The sequence below is a fragment of the Barbus barbus genome (genome assembly GCF_936440315.1).
Source record: "Barbus barbus genome assembly, chromosome: 27".
Lineage (NCBI taxonomy): Eukaryota > Metazoa > Chordata > Actinopteri > Cypriniformes > Cyprinidae > Barbus > Barbus barbus.
The window spans coordinates 22,023,607-22,042,171 of NC_136755.1; the positions used below are offsets into that span (position 1 = coordinate 22,023,607).

At 37.4% G+C, this 18,565-nt stretch overlaps 1 pseudogene across 1 annotated transcript; it reads right to left on the minus strand.

Annotated features, from left to right (window-relative positions):
- Nucleotides 1-4,955: 4,955 nt before the first annotated feature.
- LOC306847290 (upstream stimulatory factor 2-like) lies at nucleotides 4,956-15,875 on the minus strand (annotated as a pseudogene). The gene is made up of 9 exons (XR_013786017.1): nucleotides 15,696-15,875; nucleotides 14,434-14,477; nucleotides 14,233-14,351; nucleotides 11,413-11,803; nucleotides 10,172-10,259; nucleotides 8,887-8,945; nucleotides 8,334-8,428; nucleotides 8,109-8,237; nucleotides 4,956-7,479 (listed from the first exon to the last, which is right to left on the minus strand). The product of XR_013786017.1 is annotated as an upstream stimulatory factor 2-like (transcript).
- Nucleotides 15,876-18,565: the final 2,690 nt, after the last annotated feature.

Consider the following 18,565-nt stretch of genomic DNA (forward strand, 5'->3'; position numbering starts at 1 on the left):
ATTACACTCTGTCACGTGACACGCGAGAGTAAAGTTCGACTTGAAGATCGATCGGTGTATGACATCAAAGTACGGTGAGAGAAAGCCTAAGGAGACGCTCGCTCTCTTATAGCTCTCCCAGTATTTCCCGGTACATGGCTCCATTCATCTTCTCTTCAATAACATGGATTCTGCCAGTACCATGAGAAGAAAAACAGCCCCATACCATAATGCTTCCACCTCCAAACTTCACTGTTGGTATGGTATTTTTAGGGTCATACGCAGAGCCATTTCTCCTCCAAACATGGCGTGTGGTATTATTGCCAAAAAGTTAAATTTTTGTCTCGTCTGACCAGACTACATTCTCCCAGTAATTCACATGGTTGTCCAAATATTTTGTAGCAAACATCAAACGAGCTTCAACATGCCTGCGTGGTGGTGGAGTGCATTGCCTATAGTTTTCTCTGTGACAACTGTACCTGCTGCATCCAAGTCTCTCTATAGCTCTTTCCAAGTGGTCCTTGACTCTTGGATTACTCTTCTGATTAACCTTCTGACCTTCGAGGAGCTCCTTTGTGTGGCAGGTTGATGGTGGAGATTTTTTCTTTCCACTTGCGTATAATGGACCCAGTGGTGCTTACAGGAACATTTAGGAGTTGTGAAATCCATCTGTAACCACTACCATTTTTAAGCAGCACAACAATCTTGTTGCGAAGGTCTTGGGACAGCTCTTTGCTTCTACCCATCATGAGATGTTTGTATACTTGCATTCAGAGGTGGGTAAGGCTTTTTCTAACTGATTAACCTGCAATAACCTGGCTGATTCTAATTTGCACAAATAGGAGGCTGAACTAATTAGTGAAAGAAGCTGTTGTCTTGCCTTGGTGTACTGCTTTTTCTTTGTGTTCAGTACCTTTTTCTTCTCCTATTTCACTTCATTAAATATAACTTTTTTATGGATTGTAATATTCAATATTTTTTCTCTGTGTAGATTTCTTGAGTTAATACCATCATCTGGTCAAAATTTCATGTGAATTGCTGCACTGGAAATGTGTTTAATAAAACATTTGTTCAAGTGTTGAATACATATTTCCCCCACTGTAACTGAATGTTAAAATTCCTGTTAGCACATCTATTGTACAATGCTCTCCTACCTTAAAACACATTTATTTTAAGCATATCTTTTAAATTCAAATAATATCTAGGTAAAAAAATGCCTGTTTGTTTTTTATATACAGTATGTATGTATAGATTTTGCATAATCAGCCCTGTTAAACTACAGCATACAAACAAAGTATTTGTCAGGGTTCTGTCACTTCGGTCTAGTTTATTCATGGTTTTGTGACGGAGCCCTGACACTCCCTTCTTGTCTTGTTTTCTGGTGAGCGCGTGGCTTCGAGTGTGCTCGAGCTGCGCGCTCTCTTGTCTGCGTGCTCTGTTTCATGTTGGGGCGTGGTGTTCGGATCCCGGCACTCCTGTCTTGTTCAGACTCTGTTCTGGTTTCGTGTCGGGGTTCGGACACTCACGCTCCAGGTTTGTTCTTGCTGGGGAGCGTGCGATTTCGAGTTTGCTCGGGTCGTGCGCTCCTCTGTCCTCTGTCTCTGTGTGTGTGCGTTTTGTTCGGCACGCGGTTCGGTTTCGGCCGCGTGCTTTTTCTTGTTTTGTTTTGATCTGTGCTTTCATGTTTGTCATGTTTTGTGAACATGCAGCTTATGAGTCTCCTCGTTAGCTGCGTGTTCGTGTCCTGTCTTGCACATGGCTAGTGATTTGTTTTGCTGGCCATGTGCTTGTGTTTTTGTTTTGTGTGAGCACATGGCTTGTCTTGTTTGGTTCTATGTGCCATGTGCTCATGTCAATTGTCTTGACCCCACCCACCTTGTTTCCTAATTATTGGTTAAATTTCCCCACCTGTGTTTACCTCATTACCCTCCTCATTTGCTCCCTTTATAATCTCCTTGTGTTTGCAGTCCTGCGCCAGTTCGTCGTCGTAATTTCCCGTGTGCTGATCCTGCCTTGCCTTGTCGTGCCCTGTCCTGCCTTGCCAAGCCTGCCAGCTGTCCTGTTTTTCCCCTACGGGGTAGTTTTGGTTGGGTTTGTTTATTTTTTATTAATAAAGCCCATTCTCTGCAGTACTGAGTCCTCGCCTCATCCCTTCTCCCCACAACCCTGACAGTATTGCCCTAATCGTTATAGTGAATTTGAACCAATAAAACATCAACATCTGGTCCCCTGTAATTCTCAATAACAGCAGATGCTCATCACTTATGCACAATCATCATCCCGTGCTCATATGATTCCTCTGTTCTGTAATCGTCCGCCCAGCACAGGACCAATTCCAGGAAGCTCATACACAAGTTTATCCCCTATTGCATCAGAACAGAAACATCTGTGTTTTTGGGACATTGTCATTGCAGTGGGTCGACAGTGACATTTGTTGTAAAGTCTGAGAGAAAACTGAATCTGTAGCTTACCATGTAGCTTGTTAGACCTGTAAAGATTAATGAGTAAATAATTATAGCATGTATTTTATGTTAAAATGAAATCAAGAAATCTGCTGCTTGATAATTTGGTTACACACTCACCCAGTCTTTTCCCCTGTATACTCAGCACAAAAATACAACACACCTTTACAAAGGTGTTTCCTGCCCGAGCTGCTTTCTGTTTCTTTTGGTTTGATATAATCCTGACCTGCCTACGTGAACAGACCATATATAGAGTTCCCCTAGATCGGTATGACCAGTGAGAACCAGTGAAACACAATAAGGCTGTCACAATGACTACATGTCAAATCTGTTTCAGCACTTTTGTTTCTTTCAAAAGAAAAAAAGAACCTATTGTACATAAACATCAACAGTCATTAGGTATAAACAAAGCAGCTGCATTGTATCAAACCAGTGGTGAATTTCATGCTAAGGGTTCCTCAATTCAACCAGACATACATGAATAAAAATATTCTGTCTAAACTTTGATTTAAAAGCAGCAGTAATTAGACTGCGGTTCAGGACTCTGTAAATCAACAGTCATTCAAATACAGCATTAATACTGTGAAGAGGACAGAGTTGTTAAGGGTTATCTGTGCACTGTATCGTTTTTGGAAGATTTGGAACATTGATGTTTCACTGATTCAACACTTGTCAGCTGAACAATCGCTATGTTGTTAAAGAACAGTACAGTCCATTGAACACAGTATTTCTATCCTCAGCTGTTTTCATGTCAAAAACTAAATTGGTCTTAAAACCTAGGAGTGAAATTTTTATATCTGATCTCTGATTTTATTGTTCAAAATGTTGTTGTTGATCAATGTTTTAATCTAAATTAGAACTAAGTTGGACGATAAGATACAACAAAATAAGCCAGAACACTATAACAATTCTCTCTTTATTTGTCGCAGATAAATGAATTAGGGCTTATAAAATACATTTCTTTGAATTAATTAATGACGTAGGAAAAACTGGTTGAAATACATAATATATAGCCTACAGTACATGTTTCTATGTTAAAGTAGGCCTTATGTTATGTTAATGTTCAAGAGTAGAACAGAAATCTAGATGAATGTCATTATGAATATCATCATAGATGCAACCAACCCCTACTCTTTACAAATTATTTTTTGTCCACTCTCTCAGACCATTGTAACTAGTCCCTCTGCTGCTTAGCATTTGCCCCACAGGTGTCTTTAAGCCAGTTCCCAAACTTCTCTTGGTTCTGGTTGAAGACCAGGAAACGGCCCTCGATGTCCCGTGCATGCCTTATACCGCTGTTCTGCAGTCGCCCGCCCAGCGCAGGACCAATTCCAGGAAGATCATGTACAGGTTTATTTCCCATTGGCTCCAAACAGAACTGCCTGTGTTTTTTGGACGTCATTTCAGCTAATTGTTGGGCAGAAGCGATAGCCTATTTGTTATGAAGTCACAAAACTGAAAAAAAAATGTGTGGTTCAGTGAGACAATGTTTCTTATCGAAAGTAACAAAAGCTTTTGCAATAATATGGATGGGAGGCACGCGCATCACCTGAAACAACATACACTTAAAGATCATCTTGGAATTTAAGAATCGATATCGATTTTTTAAAATGAAGAGATGTTTCAAATTAAGTTCCGCACATGCAGTTAAAATAACACATGCCTAGCCAACCGAACCAAAAAGACCCACAAAGAAAATAGCCTACCGTTATACCCCTAAATAAGTAGTAGGACGTTATATAAAAATTAAGGATATAAAGTAAAAGATAAATACAGATGAAGTGGAATACTTTTTGATAATTCCATTTACATTTTCCCCCCAAACAGATACATTATCAAACATCATCATGCCACACATTTTACAATTGGAAAAAAAAGATTGATTTGGTTAATGTAATTACCGTATTCACAAAATCTGCTGTGAACTCACGTGAAATATTTAGGCTACAAAGCATTTTTCATAGCTTCATCATGAAATCAGTGCTTTATCATTAAAAATCTGCTACTCCAACACTAACAGTACTCTTACCCAGTCCTTTGTTTTCTGCCTGTATGGCTTTTAATGTCTTTTTGGGCTTATATAGTCACGACCCCTTCCTGAACAGACCATATATGGAGTTTGACTAGGTCTCTATTTTCTAGAAACGAAACTTTGTGATACCAAGAAATGTTGGAATCAAACCCTGCTTCAAACACGTCCCATTTATGCTGCTCTTTCTTGAGAAATGAAACTTAACTTAATGTGCCCTGCTTTTATGGAAGCCCAATGCATGCAGCTTTATTATTATTTTTTTCTATTGCTCAATCATGATCTCTAAGCAGTTAGAGCTTTACTTCATAGAATATTAAATTTTACGATAAATAAAGCAACTGTATGAGATCTTTCTGTGTTATCAGATGTCCTTTAGAAGATCTAGCAGTGAGAACCAGTGAAACAAAATAAGGCTGTCAATGTATACTGTATGTGTCTTTTCATGTGATTGTATGGGAGAGGTAACAGATATGAAAATGTTTAACGGCACTGGAGTTAATTTTATTTTAATTTCAGTACTTTCGTTTCTTTCAAAGACAAAAAAAACAAATATTGTAACTCTGGGTTTGTCTTTTATATAAGTACACACATAAACATCAACAGTCATCAGGTATAAACAAAGCAACTGCGTTGTATAGCTTATAGATATCAAACCAGTGGTAAGAATGCCATGCAATTCAACCAGACACGAATAAAAATATTCTTTCTAAGCTTTGATTTAAAAGCAGCAGTGCATTAGACCAGTGGTTCTCAGTTCCAGTCCTGGGACCCCCTGTCTCCCTTATTTAACACACCTACTTGAGATCATCAGCTCGTTAGTTCAGTTCATGGCTCTCTCCCCTAACAAGCTGATGATCTGAATCAAGTGTGCTAAATAAAGGAGACATGCAAAATGTGCAGAGCAGAGGGTCCCCAGGACTGAAATTGAGAACCACTGCATTAGACTACAGTTCTTGACTCTGTAAATCAAGTCATTCAAGTACAGCATTAATACTGTGAAGAGGACAGAGTGTTTAATGAGGGTTATCTGCGCACTCTCTGTATTGCTATGTGGAATTTTTGAAACGTATCTTGATGTTTCACTGGTTCAACACTTGGTTTGCTGTGATTTGAGGTTTAACTTAAGGCTGTTTAAAATCTGATGCTTTTTTTTTTTTTTTTTACCAAAACCAGAGACAGGTGAAGATGGGGGCTAGTAAAAGGTGCAAGTTGAAAGTACTATTTTTGTAACCTAGCATTATTCAAGCTTTGCAATAAGCCTGTCTGACTAGGAAGGGAAAAACACAGGCCTGAAGAGACCCTAATCAAGCTTGACACAATATTGAATTTAACACGAATAAAGACAATGCTGTGAGGGATCGACTTAGTCTTTATAATGGCACTGTATAAAGGTCCTAGATTACATAATATTCACAATGTTCAAAATTGTTTTACAGAGTTTGTCTACTGAATTTTATTTTTCTTCAGAAAAATGTTTTGTCAGCTGAATACTTGTTAACAGTACAATCTATTGAACACACTGTACGATCATCACAGCATCATTTTCATTCCCGTCAAAGATTAAATATGCTGCTACCCTGACTAAGCCTGGCCTTAAAACGTAGGAAATAAACTGGTAAACACTAAAACTATCAAGAAGGTTTAAGAAAATAAATCTGTTCGCTTTTGAACTGTTTGGTTTCCTTATGCATAGCTCATTAACAATAACTCCCATTGCCGTCAGATATTATTACTCATACTCCTATAACTGAATGGCGTTTGAGCATTTTTAAAAGCTCATCTCTGATTTTATTGTTCAAAATGTTGTTGTTGATTAATGTCTTAACCCAAATTAGGACTGTTACAAAATAAGATGGAAGATAAGCTACAACAAAATAAGCCAGAACACTACTAGCAGTAGCAATTCTATTTGTTTCTATTGTGCATCTTCCATTTTATTAGCTGCAGATAAACGAGCCTGGGAATTAGCGCTTATAAAGTCAATTTCTTTGAATTAATTCATGATGCAAGAACAACTGGTTGAAATACATGATATATATACAGTACATGTTTCTAGTAGGTTAAAGCCAAAGGGCAAAAAGTGCAGGGTTACAAGGTTAGTGGGGAGTTCCAGAGCCTCTGCTATTTTCCTGCACCTCAAAAACCCTGAGCTACTCGTTTGTCCTTCACTAAAATCACAGTGCATTAAATATAATGGACTCTGAAAACTGAAATTTATAGGTAATGCAGTTTTAGATATCATAAGTCTCTATTTTAAATGAAAACATACTCTATGCACTTTCATTTATATTCTAAGCAAATTTATACTGTAAATTAGTCTTGATGTGCCACAATGTCAAGTCTCTGATCAGCCAGCATTTCACAAGTGTGATATATGGAAAGACTGCAGGACAGAAAAACAAAATTAAATTCAAAACATTAGCCAAGGTTTTGCATACCTGCTGCTGCGCAATTTCTTAAAAGCTAATAAATACAATACCCCAGATCCCTCGAAAAATACCTTCTGTCGTGTAGTAACATTTGCACGATGTAGCAAAAATAAAATCCACAAAATGTTTCAAACAGAACAAAATATGAGCATTAGGCACGAGCAGGCAAATAACTGGTTCACAAATCCAAGATTCAAACTAAAGACAAAGACTTGTGGCAAGCGGGATAATTTCTGGGAGAAGAGGGTTATTCCATATCGACCGTGTCCAGGTTGTTGAGTTCTCATGAAAGTGAAAATGTGCTTGAACAGCAAATATTATTTTCACAGCGGTCAGAGTCACTTGTCAGAAGGATGTGTCTGTGTATTATACCCTACTTGAGTTGCAGCACATCTTAAGTCTGTGATGAGTTGTGAGCAAGTGTGTCATTGAGGGGTTATTTCTCCACTTGAGACCGTTTATTCATGAGAATGCTTCTTTTTTTTTTTTGTCACTGTGATGTAGTTTCACTGATTTCCAGGCCATGCTGTTGTAGTTGAGCTCTGAGTAGTGCATTGTCATTCTTCAGGTCTTCAATCTGCAGGACAATGGACATTCAACATATTACCACATGCCCAATCAGACTTGGTCAATAAACCACCAAAGATCTCAAATTTATCACTTAGGATTTCATTTATTTTATTTAGCACTTAGGATACATTACTCGAGGCATTTTCTAAGAATAATCACACAATATTACAATTTGTCATCCATGTTTTAATTGAAACTGTACACCTCTTAAACCTATTTTGCAGCACTTTATTTACCAGAAACGGAAAGGAACTGTTGAAAGGCCATTTGATTACATTTTACAAGATTGGTTAAATTGTTAAAGATGTAAGAATTCTACTGTTTTTGACCAAAAATAAAAAACAACAACCAACCATTCAAACAAACAAAATTAGAACCCAGAAAAACAGAAACAGAATTTCTGGAAATATAAAACACTATTCATAAACTATTGTTACATTTTAAATATTACAGTATTATATGATAATTTTATAGTTTTATAAATGTAACTGATTAAACGTACTTGCTGATTATTAAAATGAAAATCAACCATTAAAAATAGAATCCAGAAAAATAGCATACAAAATATATATACTAGTAATGTGACTTTGAGACCCCACTGTACATCCTACATAAACAACGCCCACCAACAAATACCTGTTGTCTTAGTAGCTCATTGTCCACTTGTATTCTCTCCACCTCCTTGTAGCTCTCCTGCAACCTCTGGTTAGTCTGTCTGAGTTCTCTAATGTAGTCGCATGCTTTAGACAGGATGCCTCCTTTACTCTAGAGTGGAGGACAAGCAGTTCATTAACATTAGCAGGTGTAAAGAGGTACAACAGCTCCAAGAACAGAAGATCTGGCGCTATGTAAATTACTTACTGCTCCTGTTTTGGTATTGTCCATATTGCAGTCTGGGATGATTTTAGACAGCGTGACAATCCAGTTGTTGATTTTGTCTCTTCTTCTCCTTTCCACTGCAAAAACACCAATAAAACCATTTAGCAACAGTTCAAACTGAGCTACTTCTGTTCTGTACACTGAATTTCTCAAAGCCAATGTGAAATCCAAATTGACCCCATTTTCTCTTCCTAATGCATGCTCCTGGTTTGTGAAGGAGTTATCCGTGTGTGTTACTTTCAATGAAAAAAAATCTGTCTTTACAATGTTTTATTAAAATGTAATAACTTCCACCACTGTAACCATTTATTTTGGTACTCCACATTTCAATTCCACCAATTCCTGATGGACAATGCTCCAGTTGTACATGTTTCTAGTTTAGTTTCATTTCGACTTAAATGCAATAAAAAAAGTTGATTACTTTTTACATCAGTTAAATTTGTGACATTGATCATATAACTGTTTTGTACAGATGTTCTTGCTTTCACTGAAACTGTACATATTCTGAGCTCTAAAAAGGCATGTATTAGTTCACCTTCGTTGTGCTGTGCTCTCCTTCTCTCATCACGAGGTGCCCGGGGGCCATCAATCTTCCTGTGCAAGTAAGAGAGAGAAAAGAAAAAGAAGAGACTTGTGTTAGTTTGTTCTACTGCACCATTAAACGACCAAAAACACCAAATGAATCTGCAAGACACAACACAGCTGAAGACTATTTGAAAACAAACATTTCTTCATCCCGTTAACTGATATAACAACAGTTTATTATTGAGTCACAGGTTTTAGTAAGGTCAATTCCATTGTACCCAAAGATTTGCTTAAATCTGGACAAATAGGTTAGGCTAAATTAAACATGTAACCCTTTGATTTTTCCTCATTTCGGTTTTTAGAGGCTAGAATTGATTCAACTGATGTCTTCTGAACATGAGGAAAACTCAAACACCTCTATAGTATTTATACAGTACTGAATTAAAGGAATATTTCACCCAAAAATGAAAATTTGCAGAAAATTTAATCACCCTCAAGCCATCAAAGATGTAGATGAGTTTGTTTCTTTATTGGAACAGATTTGAAGAAATTTAGCATTACATCACTTGCTCACCAATGGATCTTCTGCAGTGAATGGGTGCCATCAGAATGAGAGTCCAAACAGCTGATAAAAACATCACAATAATCCACAAGATGTTAATTGATGGACTGCAGTTGTGTAGATTACTTGAGAATTATTGTGATGTTTTTATCAGCTGTTTGGACTCTCATTTTGACGGCACCCATTCACTGCAGAGCATCCATTGGTGAGCAAGTAATGTAAATTTCTCAGAGAAGAAACAAACTCATCTACATCTTGCATCATTTTTGGGTGAACAATTCCTTTACAAAGCCAGCTGCTCAACAGCGGCAGTATCTAGAGAAACACAGGCTGGCAGCTGAAAGGGGGTGGGGATGTAAAAGGTCTTCCTCACCAGTCTGATCTGCTGTGTTGAAGAGTCTCACGTTCACCAAGGTCTCTGGGGATGGCAGGCAAGTGGGACAAATTTTTTCGTTTGTTTTTCTGACTGCACTTGATTGGACAATACTTTGCATATTTATATGTGAAATCATTACATTTTTAAATTAATGCCACACTCTCAATTTGAGGCATTTTGCAGGAAAATTAATCAGGATTTGACTTGAAATTCCACTCTTGTTGTTCTGCAAATTGAAATTAATTTGGGGGAACGTGAAGGGATCAAATCATTATGTACATAGCACTGGGATAAAAGGGTGGACTGGGCTGTGCAGACTGGGAAAAGTGAGGGATGTTGACCCATGATCATACTTACGTAGAGTATGTGTGTGTACGAGGGGCGATGGTTCGTGGTGTTCCTGTCTGTAAAACATCTGGTGGACTCATCATCACGTAAAACTGACCTAGGGTTAACAAAAAAGGAAATGTTTGAAACACAATATAAATGAACTTGCTCCTGCAACAACTGTTATCAACACTGTATATGTAGTAAAGCAGATTAACATGATAATGAGTTTAACAGCTATTTCACACTAATTATCTTATTATACATTAAATGCAATGCCAGATGATAGAAACAAGCTGAACCAACATTACTTACTAACACTGAGTAAAGGTGAGTAAATTAAAGCTATTTTTTGAATAGAGGTATTTTTAAATGAGGTAAAATTAAAGCTATTTTTTGAGAAAACTAAAGTGTTTCTTGAACTTGGATGCATGTAAACCTGTTTTAGGAGACTCATAAAACAATATTAGCAACCTTAAAAATGGCATAATAGGGGCACTTTAAAGGAATAGTTCACCCAAAAATGAAAATTTTATCATAATTTACGCAGCTTCATGTCGTTCCAAACCTGTATAACACAAAAGAAGATATATTGAAGAACCAAACAGTTGTGGGTCCCCGTTGACTTTCACAGTAGAGAAAGAAATACTATGGAATCAATGGGGACCATCAACTGTTTAATTACCAACATTTTTCAAAAATATCTTCTTATATGTTCAACATAAGAAAGAAACTCATACAGGTTTGGAACGACATGAGGATGAGTAAATGATTTTTGGGTGAACTATTCCTTTAAGCAGACAACATGTGCTGTCATCCATATTAAACCATTTTCGTTTATCAACAAAAGGTTATAAACGGCTTAATTATAAACCGATTGACACATATTTATATTTCTCTCAGCATGTAAACAGCTTAATCGGTGTTCCGTCGGATTATAAAATGGATAATAGGTTACAGAAAAGCACCTTTACGGCAGATTTAAGTGCATCCTACAGTGGGTAGGATGATATTGCAAATTCTGAAACATTTCTGACTAAAGAAATTATAAAAAATATGTTCTCATCTCGTGCAGCCATAGGACAACTGGTACAGTCGTATAACTATGCACGCTTCCCACTGACATTTTGGAGTACTCTAGGATCTAATGCTAAATTTACCATCACACCTCACATACTATTCATCTAAATGCAGCTTACTTGCATCGCTGGTTTATTGATTTGCATGTAAACCAGCAAAACATGTAAAGCAGTAAAACATGCGAGACTGACCTCCAGCCTGTGTGAGGGTCGGATCAGACGTGGCCTGCACTGAGACAGCTGTAGCTGTACCGTCACTGACAGTTGCTGCTGGGAAGTAGGCGAAGCGTGTCTCCCCCCCCACTGTTTCCCCCGCTGGACTGCCTCCATTACTGAAAGGGTTCTGGATGACAGCCTATCGAGAGACAGATATAGAAATATGAGAGACATGTAGGCAAAGTTGACACTGCATTATATTTTTTTGCTATTCTCCATGCTTCAGTCCAGTCTGCTCCATACATACCTGTGCTACTGCTTGCTGTGCGCCCGCAAAGGCGGCTGTGGACACTACACTGACTGCCGCTCCTCCATCTCCTGCTGCTTCCAAATGGTCCTCTGTTACCTGGACCACGCGATACGTCACCTGTATCAGGACAGAACACAAAGGTGAACTTTGTAAAAATGTTTTGTATCTTTAAGTTGCATAATCTAATTATGTGGATTTAAATAACACAAATGCATTAAAGCAAATATGAATTCCCACTTGAAACATACTTTCATAGTTTGACATTTCCAGAAATGCAAACAGGTAAGGTGAGAACCGGGGTTACTTCCAGGTTAGGGCTGTGCAATTGGCAGTAAATCTCCATCACCTGTTTTCAGATGGAGCGGCAGTTAATACACAGAGCCGTAGTTCACGGACAAGCTACGCGATATCGCGTTCATAATCGAATGAGATTCATCTGCGATATTGCGTAGCTTGTCCGTGAACTATGGCTCTGTGTATTAACTGCCGCTCCATCTGAAAACAGGTGATGGAGATTTACTGCCAATCACTGAGCCGGCTTTAATCGCATGCGATTAATTGCACAGCCCTATTCCAGGTATTTTTAAAAATATTTTTTTATTACCTTACATCTTTTTGCAACATTTCACAAAAATCAAGATTGAATATATTTGGTCAAAATCCCATGTTATAAAAGATAAAGTGCTATGCAGGTTATTTAAGACAATATTGGTCAATATTATTTATTGACAATTTTTACTTGTCTAGAAAATGCTTCTTGATTTAAGAATTTTTAGATATATTTGGACTAGAAACAAGACAAAAACTTTAAGTAGGAAAGCATTTTTTGCAGTGCACCATTCAAGGATAAACACCTTTATATGATTAAAAGACGTTTGAGCGACAACTATGGTCTACAATCAACAAGGATTGTTGTTAAGATGTTTCATGAACTTAATCAAGGGAAATAAACCACTGTAAATCTTCATTTCAGCACTCGATTGCTCCATTTGATTAATGAAAATAGTTTCAAACAAAGATGGTCTGATCATCACACTGAGGTTTTTTGTTAATGAATGATTCGCATTTTTGAATTTTGAATCATTTGAATCCATTCGCAAAGACAGGCACTTGCTTCATTCTTGAATGAATCAGCCGTCTGAATGAATCGTTTGAAGGCATGCTTCAATGACTCATTAGGCCTTTTCGCACCGCAGGAACCTTTTCATAGTACCCAAACTAATTGTGGAACACAGCATCCTCCATCCTCCTGTTGTTAACGTCGTTGTTCTTTGCTTTTGTTGTTGAACGCCGTGTACAAATTGTGTTGCTGTCGACCGGCCTACGTCACTTCTTAGTACCCACTGTCTGTGCGAATGCAACCCTTTAAATGGTACTGGGAAATAGTTTGTGCAAAATCGTCCCAGTACTTTAGTACTGTACTTTTAGTTCTGGAACTAAAGCGGTGCGAAAGGGGCTATTAAGACTGTCACTTGCTGCCACCTACTGGCGATTTACTTTCATAGTAGCCCATCTTTGCATTTTTTCCAACATTTCATATTTGTATATTAAAAAACATTTTTTAAAACACTGAGCTCATAACATTATTTATGCGATTATATTTTTGCATGCAGTGTAAGTGGAGTTTGCATCTATGCATTTCTGAATCAAACAGGATATTCAACAGTAAAGAAAAAAAGCAGGTTTGGACTTGATTTTATCTATCAGGAATCAAATTATAATAAACAGTGGACATTACATACTAGAATTTAAGTCTACTAAAATAATGCCTATATAGCTATTTGGCTATTGCTGAGCATCATCCAATAGCCTGAACTGCCCAGGTGATGTCAGCAAAAAGGGAGAGCGGTTTCAGAAGGAGTTATTTTATTTTTATTAAACAACATGAATAAAAATATTTTTTTTCTTTTGGAATAATACACCCCGATGAATCTTTCAGAATAACACCAGGAATGTGCATTATGAAAGTAAATATAGGCAGTTTTAATTTCTTGTTGACTTTAAAGTTGTAATAGAGCTATGAACTGCTGTTGTTTTATACAGCAGTGTTATTTTTGTTAACTATAAAAAAAAAAATTTAAAATATATTTTGTTAACTGACACAGAGTAATATTAGTATTAACATTAACAATTGTTGGTTACACTTTATTTTAAGGTGCCCTTGTTACAGTGCAATTATACATTTAAGAATTGAGGGATATTAATTAACTACATGTTCTTACTATATGGTTAGGATTAGGGTTTGGCTTAAGCTTACTTGCATGTAATTATGCATAATTTATTGTTATTATAAAAGTAAACATGTAACAAGGACACCTTAAAATAAAGGGTTTCCCAATTTTTATTTAATAGTAATAAACAATACTAAATTCAACAGTACAATAATAATATATAATTCTAAAATGACACTTGCAGACATGAGGCATTATACAGACATTATAAAAGCATTCTCATAAGAGCCGTGACTGAGACACAGTACTCCAGGTCATGTTTTATTACAGAGTGACCCCAGTTTGAACCCTGGAAAGGTCAAAGGTTGCACTGACCTGTCCACCAGTGTTCTCTGTCCGGAACTGGTATTGAACATTGTGGTCTGCAAAAGCTGCTGCTTGCTGGACACTCGCTATGGTAACCGCTGCCTGCTCCTCCGCCCCCACCCCCTCTCCTGAGAAATGCACCACAAACCAACAGCGGTATATTGATATATGCATCATTCACTGCATTCAAAGCTGCATGTGTTTACTTACCCTCCTGCAGCTGAACAACCTCCTCAGTTTCCTGTATGTCGTGACTGCATAGAGAAAGAGCATGTTCTGGGTCATCTTATGAAACTACTCTAAAGATATAGATCAAAATCATATCTTTGGATTCTATTGAAGGAAATTTGACAGTCATTTCTGCTAAATGGTTCATTCAAAACACTGGTTCAAAAATAACAATGTTGTTTGCAATAATAGTGTTTACTCTAATTTTGTGTTTCAGTCTTTTAGTCCCTGTATATAATTTACATTTATAATAAATAAAACATGTGTTTATCTTAAAATGTATTTTGCGTGTTTAAATGTAGTTGTGGTTATTTTAATGTGACGATTTTTTTTTTTGTCATACTGCTATTAAACTCCCTTTTTATTCTTCATTCAAGAACAGCTCACACATATTTCTGAAAGAATCGCGAACCGATTCACTGAAAAGATCCGACTCTAAGAACGACTCGGACGTAACTACCGCATTCAGTCTTGATGCAATTAATTAAAGAAGCGTTTGAACTATTAGGAAATCAATTGAAAAATCAAAATGGCTTGAGAAAGTTGTTCTAGATATAAATCTGACCTAGATCATCATGATCTGTCTCCTTAACTTGGTGAACGCCCCCTTCTCATCACTAAAAACTGTTCACTGTTTTTAAAGTGGTCTGCAAAATAAAAAAATACTAATAGCAACGTTTTCTGAAGATATAGCCAAATAAACAACACGGGATTAAATAAACAAAGCTCTAAACATATTGAGGCTCTGGGTGAAGAGACCAGGGGGTTGTTTGCAGGTTGAAGGGAATTTAATGCTTAAAACTGCTGAAGAGCTTTTGTTCCGACAGTAACGTTAACTTACTAAACACGACATTTCTACTTGAAATATTAGTCATACGTCTTTTAGATTTCAGAACATATTCATATTGAAGACTGCTGTTAAAATGAAAGGCACACCGGCTTGGAGTTGTTGTTTTATTTTCAAATACCAAGGACAGACAAAAAACACCAAATTAAGTTAGCAACCGGGCTAATAGTGATATAAATATGTCGATCATCGATGATAAAACGCCTGCGATCTGATGTTTTCTTCGTGCTATTCGTATCTTACGTTTAACTTACCATATTACTGGCATGCACAAAACTTAATAAAAGTCAGAAAATAAACTTAAAATATGATTGCTAACTGCCTTACTATAAAAACCGAGCAGAAAATGGTCGACTGGGGCCTTGAGGACGGCCGTGCATAAAGGACGCGCTCTCACCTCGTCGAGGTGTCCAAGCTCTGATCGAGCATATCCATGAAGGCGAGCGGATTTAAAAATGCGATATTCAGCGACACTTGAAATACTGGAGATGGAAGCGCTGATCACGGGGACAAACACACGGGTCATGTGAGGAAGACAGTCCAGGACACGTGAGGTGCAGGCTGGGCGAGGAGTTAAAATGGAGACCGCTGTGGAGGAAGACGGAAGGTGTACCGGTTGTTATTGCGCTCACTGCGCGGCTTTTGTTGCGTATGTTTCTCACTCCCGCCCTTCAGTCCAGACGAGTCCTCAACCTGTTGAGCCACTTAGTGGAATGTTTTCAAACTTATAGCTCTTTAGGTTAACGCTGGGTTTATTTGGAAGCGTATGTTACTTTGAAACCTCCATTTCAGAACCGCGCTGTATTGCTTTGCTATCGATCTTCATGTATTCATCCGCAACATTTTAGAGCTGCCGCTAATAATATATGGAGTGGACTACTTATTTTAAACAAAGTGCGGTTTTGGTTGAAAAAGTAATTAAATGTAAGAAACACACTAATGGTTGTGTACGTATTCTGAAATGGGTTGTATTTCGCAGGTACGGGATAGAAACAGAACAAATGCAGTCAAAATGATTGCGATAGACTTTCAAGGAAATTGAAGTTCAAATGAGATCTAACTAAATTAGCTTATTGCTATTACAACCTCGCGAGTTTCATTATCAATGACATGGCGCTTTGAAATGGCATTTAATAAATGAGCTTAAAAACTTACCTTGTGGTTTCACCATGATTTAGATCCTGTCCGTGTGTGATTCAAAACATATAACATGCGCAATATTTGCTTGGTCACATCAGCACAGAACCACGAATATGTCGAGGGGGGATTTTTCTCAGGTGACCCCCGCGATCCAATCCGGGATTTTGGTCAAACCACATGACACGAATGCAAGAGTGGTGGATAGGAAATATACGTCTGTTAATCTCTAAACCGGCTATATTTACTCGATATACACGTGTTACATGATTTCATTAAATAAACATATGAGATTTTGTTTCTTAGTAAAAGCGTTGTTTTCCCAACACTACTATGTTACTGAACTTGCACTGCTGTAGCCACTTTTTTATTTGAGCCTTGTCATAATTACGCAGTATATTTATGTACATAGTTTGAGAAGTTAACGTGATTAATACAATAATATTAAATGGTCCGCTAAAGCCAAAGACATTTGACGACATGGAAAGATGGATTTGAACATTCAATATTTGTTATTCCAGCTCACACACCTTAACGGTTCCGTTTTAGTATTATTATTATTTTTTTTTAATTAAAATATTGTGGAAAACTGTGTGGTGGCCAGTTACTTAATACTTAAAATCTGATGTTTATGCGAGAGAAAATAAAAATCCAAGTATAATTTTTGTTTGGCAAAACATATATAAAAAATAGGTAGGGGTGGAACATTTAAACTTTTTCACGGTTCGGTTTATATCACTGTTTTGTGTACTGTCAAATAAAAATAAAGAAAATAAGAATAATCCATCTAACTACAAGCAACTGCACAAATAAATACAATAGATACAAATATCTACGTTCAGCCGGCTATGTGTGCTATAGGATACTTACCAAGAAGGCATTTTGACATCATTTTTGTGTGAATTTGTCCATTAATATTTGCGCGCTTCTGATGAGCGCACGCACAAATCTTCTCACTGCGCGCGATTTTTTTACGGGAACCGTACCACTCCAAAAAATAGGCTACTTTCACTGTCACTATCACTCTCCCCTACAAATTTTTTTTCCCAAACAATTTTCATTCAGCATTCATTGAAACACCCTAAATAAAAAATTAAAGGTTTTATAATTCAATTGAATGGTTATCATTTGGAAAGGCACACTTGTCCTGAGGTCAAAAGAGCCTGTAGAGCTCAGAAACAGGTTGGCATCAAGCCACACATCTGGGGAAGAGTTCAGAAAAAAAATCTGATTCATTGAAGGGTCACAGAAGCATGTAGTCTTTGTTACCCTTAATGGAAGAAGTTTGAAACAACCAGGACCCAGAGCTGGCCTTCTGGCCAAACTGAGCAATTGATGGAGAAGGGCTTTGGTTAGACTGGTGACCAAGAACCTAATGGTCACTCTAGTTGAGCTCCATGATCATATATGGAGAAAGGAGAAAACTACACTGTAAAAAGTGATAAGTTGACTTAACTTGGGCTACTCAAGGACATTCACAACTGTCTATAAGCCCCTCTTGATGTGTGCTTCGGGTCAAAGTCCTGTTGGAATGTAAACCTTCTGCCCAGTCTGAGGTTCTGAATGCTCTGGACTGGATTTTCATTCAGGCTAATCTCAATATTTTGGTGCCTCAGTCCCTGCCGCTGAAAAACAGCCCCATAGCATGATAATGCATTTTTTTATTATTATTTACTTGATCATTTTAATTCAAGGGGTTTCCTCAATTTTTTAAGTTAGGTCTACTTATAATTTTTTGGAGTGATTAAGTTAAGTCAACTTATCACATTTTACAGTGTACAGAAGGACAAACATCACTGATCTGGGTTTTTTGTGGCGGAGTGGCAAGACTCAAAACTCTCTTCAGTGAAGACACATGAAAACACACTTGGAATTTGCAAAAAAGCATTTAAAGGACCCTTAGACTGTGAGAAACAGTATTCTATGGTCTGATGAACCTCAATTCCAAGCATCATGTTTGAAGGAAACAAGGGAATGCATATCACCTGCAGAGTACCATCCCAAAAGTAAAGTGTGGTGGCAGCAGCCTCATGCTGTGGGGCTGTTTTTCAGCGGCAGGGACTGAGGCACCAAAATATTGAGATTAGCCTTAATGAAAATCCAGTCCAGAGCATTCAGAACCTCAGACTG